The 15,302-nt window shown below is 50.4% G+C and overlaps 1 protein-coding gene across 1 annotated transcript in view; it reads right to left on the bottom strand.

Moving 5' to 3' along the window:
• Positions 1-1,222, bottom strand: part of EMP2 (epithelial membrane protein 2) — a 35,032-nt gene extending 33,810 nt beyond the window's left edge. The window contains exon 1 of the mRNA XM_036309138.1: positions 966-1,222. The gene's annotated coding sequence lies outside the window, so the exon portion shown is untranslated. The remainder of the gene's footprint in view (positions 1-965) is intronic.
• Positions 1,223-15,302: the final 14,080 nt, after the last annotated feature.

Genomic DNA, 15,302 nt, shown 5'->3' with positions numbered 1-15,302 from the left:
CTCCAAGGCCATTGGTTGTCACTTTTCAGGCTGCTCTCTGCGTTTCCCACGCAGATAAGCTACAAAATCACACCACCGCCGCCGCCGCCAATCCCACATACACATCTTCGGAGCTTGGGAGGGGGCAGTGCCCCTAACCCCAAACCTGACACTAAGCTGTCAGCCTTGTTCCAAAGTAAGGAGTAGGTTCTGGGGCTTGGAGGGAGGGCTTTCCTCTGTGGGGCCTCCCTCAGGTCCAGGTGCCCAAGACTAGTCTCCATCCAGGAGTCCCCATGACGGCCCCAAATGAGGACCTCACGGGAGCGTGTTCAGCACCCTGTATAACCCACACCTGAACTCTCGTTCCCTCTTTCCCTGGAACCCATGGGCGGGCCCTAAAAGCCCCGAAAGCCCCAGGAGGGCTAAGGTGGGGAGGGGCAGAGGCGTCCTCCAAGCAGGGCCTTGAGGCTCCTCCACCGCCCCAGACCGAAGAAAGTAGCTCCACGCCGTAGGGCGGCGCAACGGAGCCGCTGCCCGGGCCGAAGAGATCGCGCTGCCCCGCACGACCCACCGACCCGGCCTGGGCGCAGCCAGTCCCGCGCGCGCTGGGAGGCGGGGGGCCGAGCTGCCAGGCGCTGTGGACCCTCCCGCGACAGGAGGGCAGCCTTGGACTCCTCCCCAAACTTTTCCCGCCCGCCCCGGCGCTCACGGAGAGGGAAGCAGTCCGGGGGTGGGGAGGTGGAACTCCGGGTCCCCAGCGAGTGGGACACCGGCGGGAAGCCTGCGTCCCCGTAATCTGGCGGAGGAAGGGTGGCTTTTCGGCAGGGAGGGGCCTCGACCCCACCCTGCTCCCTACCAACTGCAGGGACCCCCCTCCCCCCCCCCCGGGTCCAGTACGTGCCGGGCCCGCGCGCGCGCTTCCCGGGCGCACACCGCCCCGAAGCCCTACGAGGGGCGCGCGGCCCCCGGGCGCCATCCCCACTCACCGGGCGCTGGCGGCGGGACCGACCGACGGGCTGGGGCGCGAGGCGAAGGAGCCGGACTGTTTTGAAGCTCTGAGCTGGGACTGCGCGCCCTCCCTCCTCCCTCTCGGTGGCGCGGAACCTCCTCCCCACGGCCCCCTCTTTCTCCGATCCCGCCTCCCGGGGCGTGATGTCAGGAGCCGGGAGAGCGGAGTGGGAGGGGCCGCAGGAGGTGGGTGGGGGACCCCGCAGAGAAAGGCCGGAGCCCTGGGAGGGCACCCCCAGCCCTGCCTGCTTCCTGCGCAGCGCTGCCAAGTTCAGGGCGGATTCCGTAGCGTAGCCGCGGGAAGCGGGAGACTGGGAAGGAAGCTCCTTGGAGCCCGGTCTCCCTCGTTGAGCTCGCCCGCCCGGGTTCCCAGCTCCCCCGCTCTCCTCTATTCTCTTTTCTCCCCTTTCCCCCCTTCTCTTCCCTTCGGGGAAGGGTTAAGAACGGGGTTCTGGAATTGGACTCCGTGCCTCAGGAGTTCCTCTCTGACACTTTTCTTAGCTTGGTGGTCTTGCCTGTAATCTTTCCTGCCTCGGTCATTCTCCTTTCCACACAGGACCGCTTTCCTTGGATGGTTGTAAGGCCTGAAAGTGAGAACGCACGCACAGTGCTTGGCCCAGAGTCAGTGCTCAATAAATGTGAGCTGCTGGTATTTTTATTATCTGACATAGTCCCGACCTAGTCCTGGGGTTCCTCCAGAGTCCCCCATTCACTGGCCCCCTACTCACACAAACCACTACCCATAGCCTCTGAACCCACAGTCCTGGAATGTATTGTCCCTGGAAATGACAATTAGAAGGAACTGGCTTTCTTTCCAGCCTCAGTTTCCCCCACCTGGTGGGAGTAGGGAGGCAGAGGGGAGGGGGGAGGGGAGAAGGGGAAATTTTCTGTATTAAAAAATTGAAGAAATTGTAAAACAGGGCCACAACGTATTACAGAATATTTTTAAGCTTTCAGTTGCACAGGTTAATGCTATTTGCACACCCCCCAAATACAAGGCAATAGATTTGCCACTAACATGAGGCTTAGAAGCCCTTTTCAGAAAGGCTTGCTTGTCGCTCAGATGCTGGAACAGCTGGGAGGTCGTGCTTAAATTTTCTGATGCCCCTTTTCAATCCTGTTGGGGAGCTCTCCAAGGGGACAGCTTCCCGGGTCTCAATGAGAGATCCCTGGAAGGTTGGAGGCCCCTCCGCAGGGCCCCCTCCACCCCGCCCCAGGTCCTGAGGTTTCTCAGTCGCTCCAGTGTCTGACCTGTCACCTGTCTTTTACTTCTGGAATTCTATGGCTAATCAAGACTCGTCTCCCAAGTAAGAGACTCTCCTTAGGGCTGCAGAGGAGGCAGGAAGGTGTTCATTTGAACTGAGGTCCCGTATAAAAGGGAACAAGAATGAGGTCTGGCTACTGCAGAGGAGGGTCAGGAGGGGCCCATCCCCCAGCAGGGACCTAGAGGCCAGAGAAAACCCCAGGGTCTCCCAGAATGCACAATCTGGGTGGGGCTGGGGCAGTCCTGCCATTTGCTGAGCACTCACTCTGCACCAGTGGCTTTACAAACATTACCGTCAGTGCACACAGCGGTCCATGAAAAACAGGCTCTGAGAAGCTGCCTGAGAAACTTGCCCAAAGGCCCTATGTGAGGGATTGAGTGGGGATTGGAGCTTAGACCCACTGCAGCACACCCCACTCTCCTCTTCCTATATAGCTCTTTACCAAATGCTAACCATGGTCAAGCCATTACTTCTGCCATTTCCGCATGCCACCTGAACTAGTACTCACTTAACACTGTCATTTAAAACTACTCTGTTTATTTATATTTACATGGTATGGGTTTTTGTTGTTGTTTTTTATTGATTTGAGAGAGAGAGGAAGGGAGAGAGAAACATGAATCAGTCACCTACCTTATACACCCCACCAGGGACTAAACCAACAACCTGGTCATGTGCCCTGACCGGGAACTGAACCGTGACCTCTTGGTGCACGGGACGACGCTCATCCAACTGAGCCGCACCGGCCAGGGCTAACTATATTTATTTTAAAAGGAAGTTCTATGTCATGACGGCAAACAGGAAACTGGTGCCATCTGCCAGAAATAGAAGACAAACTTACTAATCTAAATACTACCCAACGAAAACAGTGTTAGTGCATTCTAGCCAGATACCGTTGCTTGAAGGGGCCCACGAGCCTGAGGTTTAGGAGCTGTGACAAAGGGAGAGCAGCAGGTATAAGAGGCGTGAGCCTCCTGCTGCTCCAGAAGGAGACTTTCTCCTTTGCGTAATCAGAACGGTGGGGAGATGATTGGAAAGGGAACTGCGTTCCCAGTGGGTGATTCAAAGCTAGACGGCGCCTCCTCCCTCTGTCACCTAAAAGCACCTCCCCTGCGCCTGCCGGTGGGTGTGCCCCACACTGGGAAGAACCTGGCCAGACACCAAGTTGCCTCTCCAGGACCCAGAGAAAGGAATGGATGGATTGCTCCTCTCTCTGGTTTCAAAACCCTCTCCAGAACCCCACTTCCCTGCCCCATTCACCTGCTAGGTGTGTCTCTTAACATTTTCATTTAAAACTACTCTGTTTATTTATATTTACATGTTGTGGGGTTTTTAAAAAATTATTGATTTAAGAGAGAGAGAGGAAGGGAGAGAGAAACATGAATCCGTCACCTACCATATACATCCCACCAGGGACTAAACCCACAACCTGGTCATGTGCCCTGACCGGGAACTGAACCGTGACCTCTTGGTGCACGGGACGACGCTCAAACAACTGAGTGTTGGTTTACTCTCTTTGAATATCTACCTGTCTCTCCGAGAAGATTGGAAGCAGAAACCTGCCTCTTAACCACTTGTATTTCCCACTCCAAGTGTTTCAATACTAAGTTTGAAACCTCAACATGGTGTGAAGGAAAAGAGTGTGTTCCATTAAATTTTGGGTCCCAACCTTCATCCCTCTATAGCAGCGGTTCTCAACCCGTGGGTCGCGACCCCTTTGGGGGTCGAACGACCCTTTCACAGGGGTCGCCTAAGGCCATCCTGCATATCAGATATTTACATTACGATTCATAACAGTAGCAACATTACAGTTATGAAGTAGCAACGAAAATAATTTTATGGTTGGGGGTCACAACATGAGGAACTGTATTTAAAGGGCCAGAAGGCTGAGAACCACTGCTCTATAGTAATGAATACATTTACACTCCAGATCTGGCCTCCTGGCAACTGGAGCCCCTTCCCTCCTTGACCTTGAGCTAGGCCAGGTAACTAACTGGCTTTAGCCAATGAGATATTAGCAGGCAGCACACATGAAAGCTGGGAATGTGCTTCGGGGGGAGGAGCTTGCCCTCTTGTGCTTTTGCCATTTCCATCAGCTGAATATACTTCTGGTAACCCACTGGCCTCAGGAAAATAAAAGAGATGAGGAGCAGGGCTACCCTATGTGGTCGGCAGGACTTCCATCTGGGACACAGAGCTGCTCCGACCAAGCTGTAGACCAGGGGTGGGCAAACTTTTTGACTCGAGGGCCACAATGTGTTCTTAAACTGGACCGGAGGGCCGGAACAAAAGCATGGATGGAGTGTTTGTGTGAACTAATATAAATTCAAAGTAAACATCACTACATAAAAGGGTACGGTCTTTTATTTCAATAGTTTTATTCATTTCAAACGGGTCGTAGTTTGCCCACGGCTGCTGTAGACACATGGCTGAGAAAGGATGTCTATGGTTGCATGTCACTGAGGCATCATGGTTGTTTGTTTCACAGCAGTAGCTGGTTGATAAAAGGACCAACTTATATGGGGAAAGAGAGAGAAAACTAAAAGAAGGCATCTGAAGGCATGGGAGGCCATGGAGAAGGCTGGGGAGTTGTTTTGGGGTTGGGGAGAGGCAGTAATTGAGAACTCAGTGATCTCTTGTGTGTCTTTCCTGGCTAAGATGTTTGAAGATTCTGCCAGTCTCTTATAACCTGCTCCTGTTGGCTCTTTTCTGTCCTCAAAAGGAATAACAAGGGGTGTCCATGTCTGGGGTAAATCTGATCCCAACCTTAAGAGAGCCTAACAGAATTTGTAGCAGAACACACAATGGAAGGGACGATGTGGACTGTTGTCAAGAAGGGCCAGGATCTAACAGAAAACAGGATCTAAACCCATAGTCATAGTGGAAATGGATCAAGTAGGAACATGTTTCAGTCACTGAAACTGGCATTTGATTGGTGGGTCAGTTTAATCTTGACAGATGTCAGAGGTTTTACTCACTTGCATTCAAGGACCATTTCCTTTGAAAACAAATTGGTGGATAGGCTGCTAGGATGGCCCCCTGTGATCCTGCCTCCTGGTTTTCACCCCATTGCGTGCCCCCCTCGAGAGTGGACTGGACATAATGATCTGCTTTTAATGAATAGAGTAAGGGAAAAATGATGGATATCACTTCCATGACTAGGTTATAAAAACCGTGGCTTCCGCCTCATTCGCAGACCCTGTTGCCTTCTAGGTTTGCCTTCTTTAGTGAAGTCAGCTGCCAGGTTACAGTGGCCCATGTGGCAAAGAACAAAGGGAAGCTCTGGCCCAAAGCAGCCAGGATCTGAGGCCTGCAGTCCAGCAGCCTCTGCGAACCAGAATGCAGCCAACAATCACGTGGGCTTAGAAGTGGTTCCTTCCTCAGTTGAGCCTCAGATGAGACCTCAGCCCTGGCTGACCCTCCCTGGAAGCCCTGAGAGGCCCCGAGGCAGAGGACCCAGTTAATCTATGCCCAGATTCCTGCCCCACAAAAATTGTGTTAACAAAAGTGTGTTGCTTTAAGCTGATAAATTTTGGAATAATTTGTTATGTGGTAATAGATAACTAATACACAAACAAAAAATAGTAATTTAATTACCATTGACTGAGATTAAGAAGGCCAGGTTCTAGTGGTAGCCTTTGTATCAGTCATGATAGGCTAGGTTATGCCACAATAACAAAAGATCCCAAAATCTCTCTGGCTTACAACACTAATGTTGACATATCTTGCTCATATTACATGTCCATTATGGGTTGATTCTGACCATGTGTCCTTGTCATCCTTACTTCAGGACCCAGGTTGGTGGAGCATCCTCTATATGAAATGCTGGTCTCAGGGACATGGGAAGTTAAGAGGATGAACCACACATTGACTACAGAAAGCTTCTTCATGCTCACATTTCATTGGCAAAGCAAGTTATAAAGCCAAGCAGCAAAAACAATCTCCCACTGGCCATCTTATCTTGGCCAGTCACTTCATTTCTATCTTTGAATTCGACTTCCAGCTCTAACTGCTTCTGGATGTAGGAACATAGCAAGCACATTCAAAGGTCTCACAAGCAACATTTTCTCTTGGCTGCTCTTCCAGACAAACAGGATCCTCCAAACCAAAGGCCTTGCCATCAGCACTTCTAGGCGTGGCTCTGCTGGCTGCCCATGACAGCTGGGAAAACCCCGTGTGCCTGCTGTTTGAAGAGTCAAGAAATCGGAATTCCTGGAGTGGGGTCTGAGAAATGCTCTCTTGAGACCATTTCCTCCTCCTCGCCCACCTCACAGACCGACTGGGGGCAGGATGGAGACAATGGTTTCCAGCTGAGAAGGAAGACCTGCTGTCTTCCCACTTAAACCGGGGAGCTCTGGGTCTCACCTCCGTGCCCTGTCATAGGACTTCCTGAAAGTGCAAGAAGCATTCATTCACAACACTAATCACAGAAGTCAACGGCCACCGTATCCAAACCTCTGGAGACACAGCCCATCCTGCTGCTGCAAGGGGCTCTCGTGTCTTTTAAAGGTAACACACGTAAGGCACGCAGGCTCACTATGAGCAGAACCAACCAGCGGGGTGGTGTCTGGGCTGCTCCTGTTGTGGGAATGTTTGGCATCCAGCGGTTTGACTGTACCGCCCAGCTGTCATAGGAGGCTTGGCATCATAGGCCAGGGCTTCAGAGCGCTCACAGATTTGAATTTCCCAAAACCCTGCTAGAAAGAGTCGCGGGAAGCAGAACGCTTCCACCAGCATCATTACCACCCAGATGTCTGGAGCCCAGAATGGCCCATGGGGTGTACTTGGCCAATCACAAAAGAAAGTCCCCAGGTGTTCCTCCGTGTGGCAAGGTGAGTGGAAGCCAGCCCTCTTGACCCGTCTTCTGAATAGAATGGAGTACAATTTAACACTGAAAAAGAAAAGAAGACAAAGAAGTCCCTTTTCATAATAATGTCCCTCTCATTTTCCTGGGATCTTAAGTACAATTATGACTACTATTCCATCCGTCTATGAAAACGTCCTTTCTGCATATTTTTAACCCCCCCACCTCCCCCAAATCTTTTCCTCCTTCCTTTCTGTCAAACAATTGCTCAGGGAAATAAAAATTTCCAATTATTTATTTAACAGATACATAGTGTGACTCTCCCATGTGTCAGACACTGCTTAAGGCACTGGGGATGGGGCAGTGGACAAACTTGTCAAAAACACTTGACCTCGTGGAACTTGCCAGCAACACTGTTATTTTGCTTGACACGGTTACAGTTTTGATTTGGTTTGGTTTTCCAAGATTCTTAGGTATCTTGGTGCATGTGGGTTGTCTCTTAGGCTGTAAGAGTATGGAAACATTCCCTAAACGGAGTGACCCTTGGCCCCGCCAGACAAACCCAGCCTCAGACCAGACTCACAAATTCTTATGGATCTCTGGGGAAGGAAGGATGTGTTCCCTTTCCACTGGAACACACACACACACACACACTCACTCACACACACACACACACTCTCACTCACACACACACACACACACACGCACACACACGCACACCACACTCAAGTCCAAACTCCAAAGAATGACCGTGCAAGTAGGAGGTGGGGAAACTTAGAACCTGTTGTCCATTCCTCTGCGTCCAGGCAGGAAGGCATTCGAAGCATTCTGGGCAAATAAGACTCTTCATCTTAAAGTCCTTCCACCTGAACAGTCTGGCACTCCCTCCGTATGGAGGGTCAAGCCCTTTTGGACCCAGCTGGTTTCTGTTTGCTCTTGTTTATCCCTCTGCTGTCGGACATCTTCTGAGAGGTGGTGGCCCTGGATACGGGAGCCTCGCCCTCTGGATTCTGGCCTCTGCCTCCAGCAACCAGCACAGGGTGGGTGCTCGGTTGAGGGGCTTCTCCCCCATATCGCTGTTTACGACCTGTGATTACATTTTAAAATGTTTCCTTTGTGCGCTTTCTTAGTCATTGCCTTCGTTCTCCAATAGAAGACAGACCCCCTGAGGGCAGAGGCCACCTCCCTCCTGCCCGTGGCTTTGTCCTGATGTCTGACACATAGTGGGTGATCCTTCAGAGTTCCCGCCGGGCTTCACAGTGCCTTTATGAAAATTAGCAAAAGGTGCTCCTTCCAAACAGATCATTTAGAAACAGGTGTCCTCTCAGTGCACAGGGCTCGGCATACAGGTGGCATCTTCTTGAAAAAGAAGAACCTGTCCCTTTCTCCAGGCAAATGCAATTCCAAGCCAGGCATGCGACTCGGTGAACAGTCTGTAAGTAGCACCCCCTTAGCTCTCAGCTAGGAACTCCACTAACTATGCGACAAGAGACAGGAGCACCGGATCAAGAGCTATCTGATGAATTATTTGAGAGCGTAGGCTCATCGATAGGGGTCTAGTAGACCAAGAGAATGTGCTGGAAGTGAGGCTATGTGACTTCCAAGGCTGGGCTGTAAGTATCCAGGCAGGATCTGCCTGGTTCTTGGGAGCCAGGTGCCCAGAAGACAGTGATAAGCAGACACAAACACTGCTGGTGTTCTCATGGAGTTTGCAGTCTGGTGGGTGGGCTATCATTGGGGTGGCCAGGGTTTATCATCCAAAGTAGGACACTTTTGAGAGTGAGAGGGCTACTATTCATAATCGCAGTGGGACAGAAATACTTACTAGGAACTGTCCCAGGGAAGCAGATGCACAGTGACATCACCCTCATTAGAATGCATTAATGGATTAAGTAATCGCTCATTCAATGTGAACGTGACCATAACAGCCACGCTATGGAGGAAGGGGAAGCCGGCGCTCTGGCAACTTGCAGTAAAAGGGGATTTGACCCAGGCAGAAACATCAGGGAGGGCTTCCCGGAGGAAGTGGTGCTGGAGCTTAGGCCTTAGACCTGAAGGATAACTAGCTTGGCAAGAGGGAAGGGAAAGGGCCCCGGGGGGAGGAAGCTGCACTAGGTTCAAGGACCTCTGGTGGGAATATGGTGCGTAGGAGGGTCTGAAAGAAACCAATGTGGCTGGAAAGGGGAGAGCCAGGATGAGGTTGGGAAAGGCAGTCAGGCTAAGGTAGGGCTGGGGGCTTCATTCCAGGCGATGGAGCACTGTGGACGCACCGTTCCTCACTGCTGTAACATGCTGAACACATCATCTGAGGGAAAGGGAAAAGGGTGCTCCGTGGTCTCATCAAAGGAAGTAGCATTCGTCAGCAGCATCCATTCTTGTTTAAGCCTTGCATTGTGAGAGGTTTGAGGTTACATGACCTATTTGATGCTCATAACCTGATGTGGCTGTAGAATTGGTATTGCATTGATAGCATCAGCAGAACAGAAAACGTGATGTATTTTATGCATGTCAACGAAGGGATGACCAGTGCTTGTTCCACAGAGAATGGAAATTGAAAGTCAACCACTCTTTGCATTCCAAGATGGGGTGGCCAACATTTTGTAATTTTCATTTAAATTGTTAGGAGGCTTGGAGCTACATTGTTTAGCATAGCACTGAATAAATGATACACGTTGCCAATGGATGAGGGATCCTATTAATAGCTCTGCTAGTAAGTGACTTATTTTTCTTCAATAAAGTTACATAAGCAAACAAATAAAAAAGTAGCAACATGGCCCGACTGACTGCTGTGTGGGAAGGTTAAGGAGGCCAGAGTTGGGCCCAGGCAGAGAAATGAGGAGGTGAGGAGGGGTAGTAACTTGGGATCCAAGATTCTACTCACACTGTAGAATGACACCGGGTTTTGGAGGAGAATATCCCAAAGGTGGCTCAGAAGTCTCTTCAAGGAGATGTAGAAGGAAAATAACATTGCATAGAGGTCTGAAGAGTCTGGGACTCAGATGAAATGGTCCATTGGAGGGTCCAAAGGTGCAGCTGTCTCCTGAAGCGTCTCGGGGACCCGTTGGCTCACTTCAGGTCATAAGGAAGGATTATTGGGCAGCTTCTCTGTGGGCTGCACTTTGATGATGGCATTGTTGTCAAGAAGAGCATCAAAGGGCCCGGGGTGGTTCCCTGGGGCACCTGGTCATGTATGAAGCCTCCTGGTTCTACTCTACTATCTGGCTTCCAAAGGGATTTCAGGCAGCTGATGATCAAAGACAGGCCCACAATAGAGCTGACACAAAAGGAAATAAAAACTATGCAGACTGAGAAGGAAGCAAATATATGAGCCCAGCGATTTTGAAAGGTGAAAGCATCTATGAATCATCTGGGGAACCCAAGAATCATGTACATGTCTTGGCCCCACTTCCAAAGGTGCTGGAACTGTAGGTCTGGGCTGGAGCCTGGGACCTTGCATGTTTAATACGCTCTTTGCCCACCCCCAACTGAAAAGTGATTCTGATGCCTGTGGTGTGTGGACAGCCCTTTGAAAAACACTGCAGGGATCCTTTAACTAAACATGGTCATTGGCATTGAGCATCACATTTAACATGGCATTTCCTGACACCCTCAGATGTGGTGCTTTGACACGCTGGATGATGGAGGGCCCCCTTGCTTCCCACAGAGATGGGCCCCCTGGAGGCATCATCTGCTCAGCTGAACGACCTTGTGCTGTGTCTCTCTGCCGCTAGAAGGCTTTGTTAGGGACAGATGTTGTCACCGAGGCAACGTGGAGCACCCATCACTGGACGAGTCAGTCCAGGGATGTTAAACTGCTGGGATATGCATGGAGACAAGCTGGTGAGGCAGGGGTTAACTCTTCCTGAAAGAGCCCATCTCCTTGCTGGGAGAGATCCTGGGCAGGCAGGATGGGACCATCTTTGTTCAGGCCTCCCCCAACCCCCCCCTGCCCCCCCCTCCCCCAGCCAGGTCTAGAGAAGCCAGGTCATAAAAAGCCCAGCATGCTCTGCGAAGCTAAACTTCTGGAGCTTTATTAGGTCTGTGTTCCTTGCAATTTGTCCTACTTCTTTATTGATCCTTTCTTTGGTTTTAATAGCCCCTTCCTCGCTTCTGAAAAGCTTGAAACCTCTCCTAGGTATTAAGCAATGAGAAAGGGGACATTGGGTGGCGGAGTGGGTGGCTGGATAGGATAGACGTTACCTAGGTTACTGCTACTTAAGGTGTGGTCCATGGACAAGCAGCATCAGCATTCCCTGGGAACCTATGAAAAAGGCAGACTCTCTGACCAGATTTACCGAATCAGAATGTGCATTTTAACAAAATCTCCAGGTGAATCGCATGCGTGTTAAAGTTTAGAAGCGCTGCTGTCCTTCTTCCAACAACTATTTATCAAGGGCCCCCAAGGGCCAGGCTCTATACCAGGTGTTGGGAGATGAATGAAATACAAATGAATGAAAATGACATGGTCTCCCACCCAGTGGAGGGCACAATTAGGCATGAAATAAATAAGCAAAGAAACAAACAAACATATAATTACAAGGTGTGGCAGCTGCTATGAAGGAAGTGAAAAATATCAGTGATCATGAATTTAATTTTAAAAAGTGATAAGGCAAACGACAGACTTGGAGAGGAAGTTGTCACACCGAATGGTTGTAGAGATTAAACGGGGAAGGTCTCTCTGAAGAGGTGCCTTTTAAGCTTGAAAGATTCGGGATCCTTAAAGAAGAAGTTGGAAGATTCTAGAACGAATGGCCAACTCTTGTCCAGAATCGTGCAGTGAATTAGAACCTGGAGTATCAGAGCTCAGGTTGTAAGTTCCCTGAAAAGGAGGAGGCTCTGACCATGCAGCAGCATTCATTCACATCCATAGGGTTCTCCTCAACTCACCCAATTCAGGTGGCACTGGAGTATCTGTGCCGAGTTCCTTCCTTGCTCCAGGATTATAAAAATCTATTAGGCACTGGTCCAGTGACTCGCAAACAGTTATTCCAGGGGCTCCTTCATCCCAGATCCCAGACTTAGGAGCCAGAAAAATGGCAAATGAGCCTTTGGCTAAAGACTAAATAAGGACATACTATTTTTTTTCTTGAAATGACCTATAAATGTCCCCACTCCCTAGTGCACTACTCACCTCCCCACCCACCGGATTCTGATGCATGGTGGGGACCACAGCATCTACTGACGTTTCCACATGATCCAGCTCCTCAGTCACCCTTCCTCCCTGCCAGCAGCATCAGCATCACCCACGGTTAAAAATGCATCTCAGGCCCCGCCCAGACCTCCTAAATCAGAATCTGCATTTTAACAGGATCCCCAGAAGGTGTGCATGCACATCAAACTGTGAAGTCCCGCCCTACACCAGGAGGCCACCTAGGAACCGGTCCATCTGTTGGGATCCCAGAAGATGGCTTAAGGTGGCGAAGACCAAGGAAATCAGGAGAGACAAGAGCTGGCCCAGGGAATCTGAGGATGCTCATCTGTCACGCAAAGGTCTGGTAGAGCCAACTGCTGGGCATCACGGACCCATGGGTTATCATGGACCCAGGCTGGTTCTAACGGGTCAGGTTTCTATTTCCCAAATTGAGGGGCATACACCCTCACAGTCCTGGAGATTACTCTTGGTGACACATGGTGATGGAATTATTTATATTGAATTATAGAATAAGAATGCTGTTCTCTGACGATCACAAGGAGAAAGTCTCTGTTGGCTGCTAGGATGCCTTCATCACCTGCAGATGCCACTTGGTGGTTATGACAGGGACTCTGAGCTCTGCGCCTCTGTGTTAGTCTGCTCAGGTTGGGCACCCATAACAAAGGAACACAGGCTGAAGCCTTAATCAACAGAAAGATATTTTCTCACAATTTGGGGCTAAAAGTTCAAGATCAAGGTGTTGGCAGGGTTGGTTTCTTCTGTGTCCTTTCTCCTTGGCTTGGAGATGGCTGTTCTCCTTCCTGTGTCTTCACATCACCATCCCTCTGTGCATGTCTGTATCCTAATCTCCTCTTCTTATAAGGATGCCAGTCATGTTGGTTTAGGGCCCACCCTCATGGTCTCATTTTAACTGTAATGACCTCTCTGAAGACCCCATCGCCAAATTCAGTCACATTCTGAGACACTGAGGGTTAAGACTTCAACATACGAATTTGGGGAGAGGAGTACACTTTAGCCCCTAACAACCTCCCTAGTTGTCCAAACGTTCACAAATGTCCCAACCCCTTGTGCCTCAGTTTGCCCATCTGGCAAAAGGGGGTGATGGTACCCACCTCACAGGGCTATAGAGAGTGCTTAGCAAGCTAGCACACATGAGCTGCTTAGAACAGTGTGTGGCACCGAGTAGGCTCCACAGGGGCAACAGTCATTCTAATCATGGCACATAGGAGGCTCTCAATGATGTGTCGAACGAATGAAAAAATAACAGCCATTGTAAAGAAAGAGCATTGTGCAGGCCTCACCTCAGAAGTTTGGTGAGGCAAGAGCATGGAAGTACAAATTAAAAAAACATTGTTTGGCTTTTGTGTGGAAGAAGCAATGTTTCTCGCACCCTCAAGGTTGTTCTGGCTGGTCTAACGGTCAAATAGATATGAGACAGATTAGCAAGAAAAAATAGCCAAATTTAAAGTATGCATATGTTTGGGAACCTCATCTACATGAGAGGGTCAGGGGCCCCACATGCAGGAGAGCTTCAGAGATAGGAAGGGGGTTGGAGGTGTGGAAGGCATCTTGAGCTGGCAATGAGGTGAAGCTCATTGGGGGCTTCAAAGGGTCCTTGCAGGGTGATGCGAGCAGAGGTTTGCCCTGCCACATGGGTGGGTCTGAGAAGACGGTCCTGCGGTCTGCTGAAGGTGGTACTGAGACGACCAAACGCAGGAAGTCTTGTTCTAGAATAAACCCAGGTGATCAAGAACAATGGGACAGAGGAAGAGAGAGTAAATCTTACGGCCTCTTCCCAAGCGTAGCCCCCAGGCCTTTTCCTGGCACATCTGCTGATCTTGTCCCTTTGCAGCCCCCGCAGAGGAAGCCACAGAAACCCAAGAAAACATGTAAGGCAGCTTTAAAGTTCCCATCGTTCCTCTGTCCAGCTGTGTCCAGCGCCCACCCATCTAATACCCTCAGGACTGGATACAAATGCCCCCAGGAAACAGGAGAAGCCAGGAAGCCCCCTTGAGCCAAAATACCCCTCTCTGACCTCCACCCCCACCCTGGGCTCTGCAGCGACTGTTCCTTTGTCTTCTCCAGTTGTCACTGATTAAAATGTAAATATTCTTAGCCCTAGCTGGTTTGGCTCAATGGATAGAGCATCGGCCTGTGGACTGAAGGGTCCCAGGTTCGATTCCGGCCAAGGGCACATGACTAGGTTGCAGGCTCGATCCCCAGTAGGGGGCGTGCAGGAGGCAGCCAATCAATGATTCTCTCTCATCATTGATGTTTCTATCTCCCTCTCCTTTCCTGTCTAAAATCAATAAAATAGATTTAAAAAAAAATGTAAATATTCTTAGATGGGGAAACCCACTAAACCATGATTACTCATCAGCTATAATCAACCATTAACTGTTTGGCTAGAGCCATATCACCCAGCTTTACAAAGTAGCGGGATAGATTATAAAAGGGGAAGGGTCTAGAGAGGTGGGTCCATTTCTGCATTTCCTAGGCTGGGAAAGTGAGACTTAAGACAGAAAGCAAGACTGTGCGTAGTGTTTCCTCTCTAAGCTCCTCCTCCTTATGCTGATTTTACTGAGCACGTACTAAGTGCTAAGCACCTTACCAGCCCTAGCTCATTTAATACAACACGAGAATGTAGGTACTATGACCCCCACTTTACAGATGAAGAAACTGAGGCTCAGACAGGTTAATTACTAATAAGTATGTGGTAGAGCCAAGGCTCAAAGTCTTAGTGGCTCAAAACTTTGCCTAGCCACACTCAGCTCTCTTACTGCCTCCACTGAGGCTCCTCTCCTCACTGGCCTCTTTCTCTGTCCCTTATCTGGGCTCCCAGACACTCCATTCCAGTCCCGGAACGCTCCCTCGCTGCCCTCCACAGGTGAGATGCTCTTGGGAAGCGCTGGAAGGAGGCCAGGGACTCTCTGGGTCTCTTGAGCTGAGGGTCCCAAACCCCGAGTCAGTGCTGACCGGGCTGGAGAGACGTTGAGAGACCAGCTGTCTCCCTAGAGGGCCTCCCAGCCTCCGGGGTGGGGGTGCCACAGCTCACTGGCTGGCACCCTGGCCAGCCAACACCCTATACTCACCCAAC

Source organism: Myotis myotis, unplaced genomic scaffold (genome assembly GCF_014108235.1).
Source record: "Myotis myotis isolate mMyoMyo1 unplaced genomic scaffold, mMyoMyo1.p scaffold_m19_p_5, whole genome shotgun sequence".
NCBI classification, from domain to species: domain Eukaryota; kingdom Metazoa; phylum Chordata; class Mammalia; order Chiroptera; family Vespertilionidae; genus Myotis; species Myotis myotis.
This window is presented reverse-complemented; position numbering and strand designations above follow the sequence as displayed.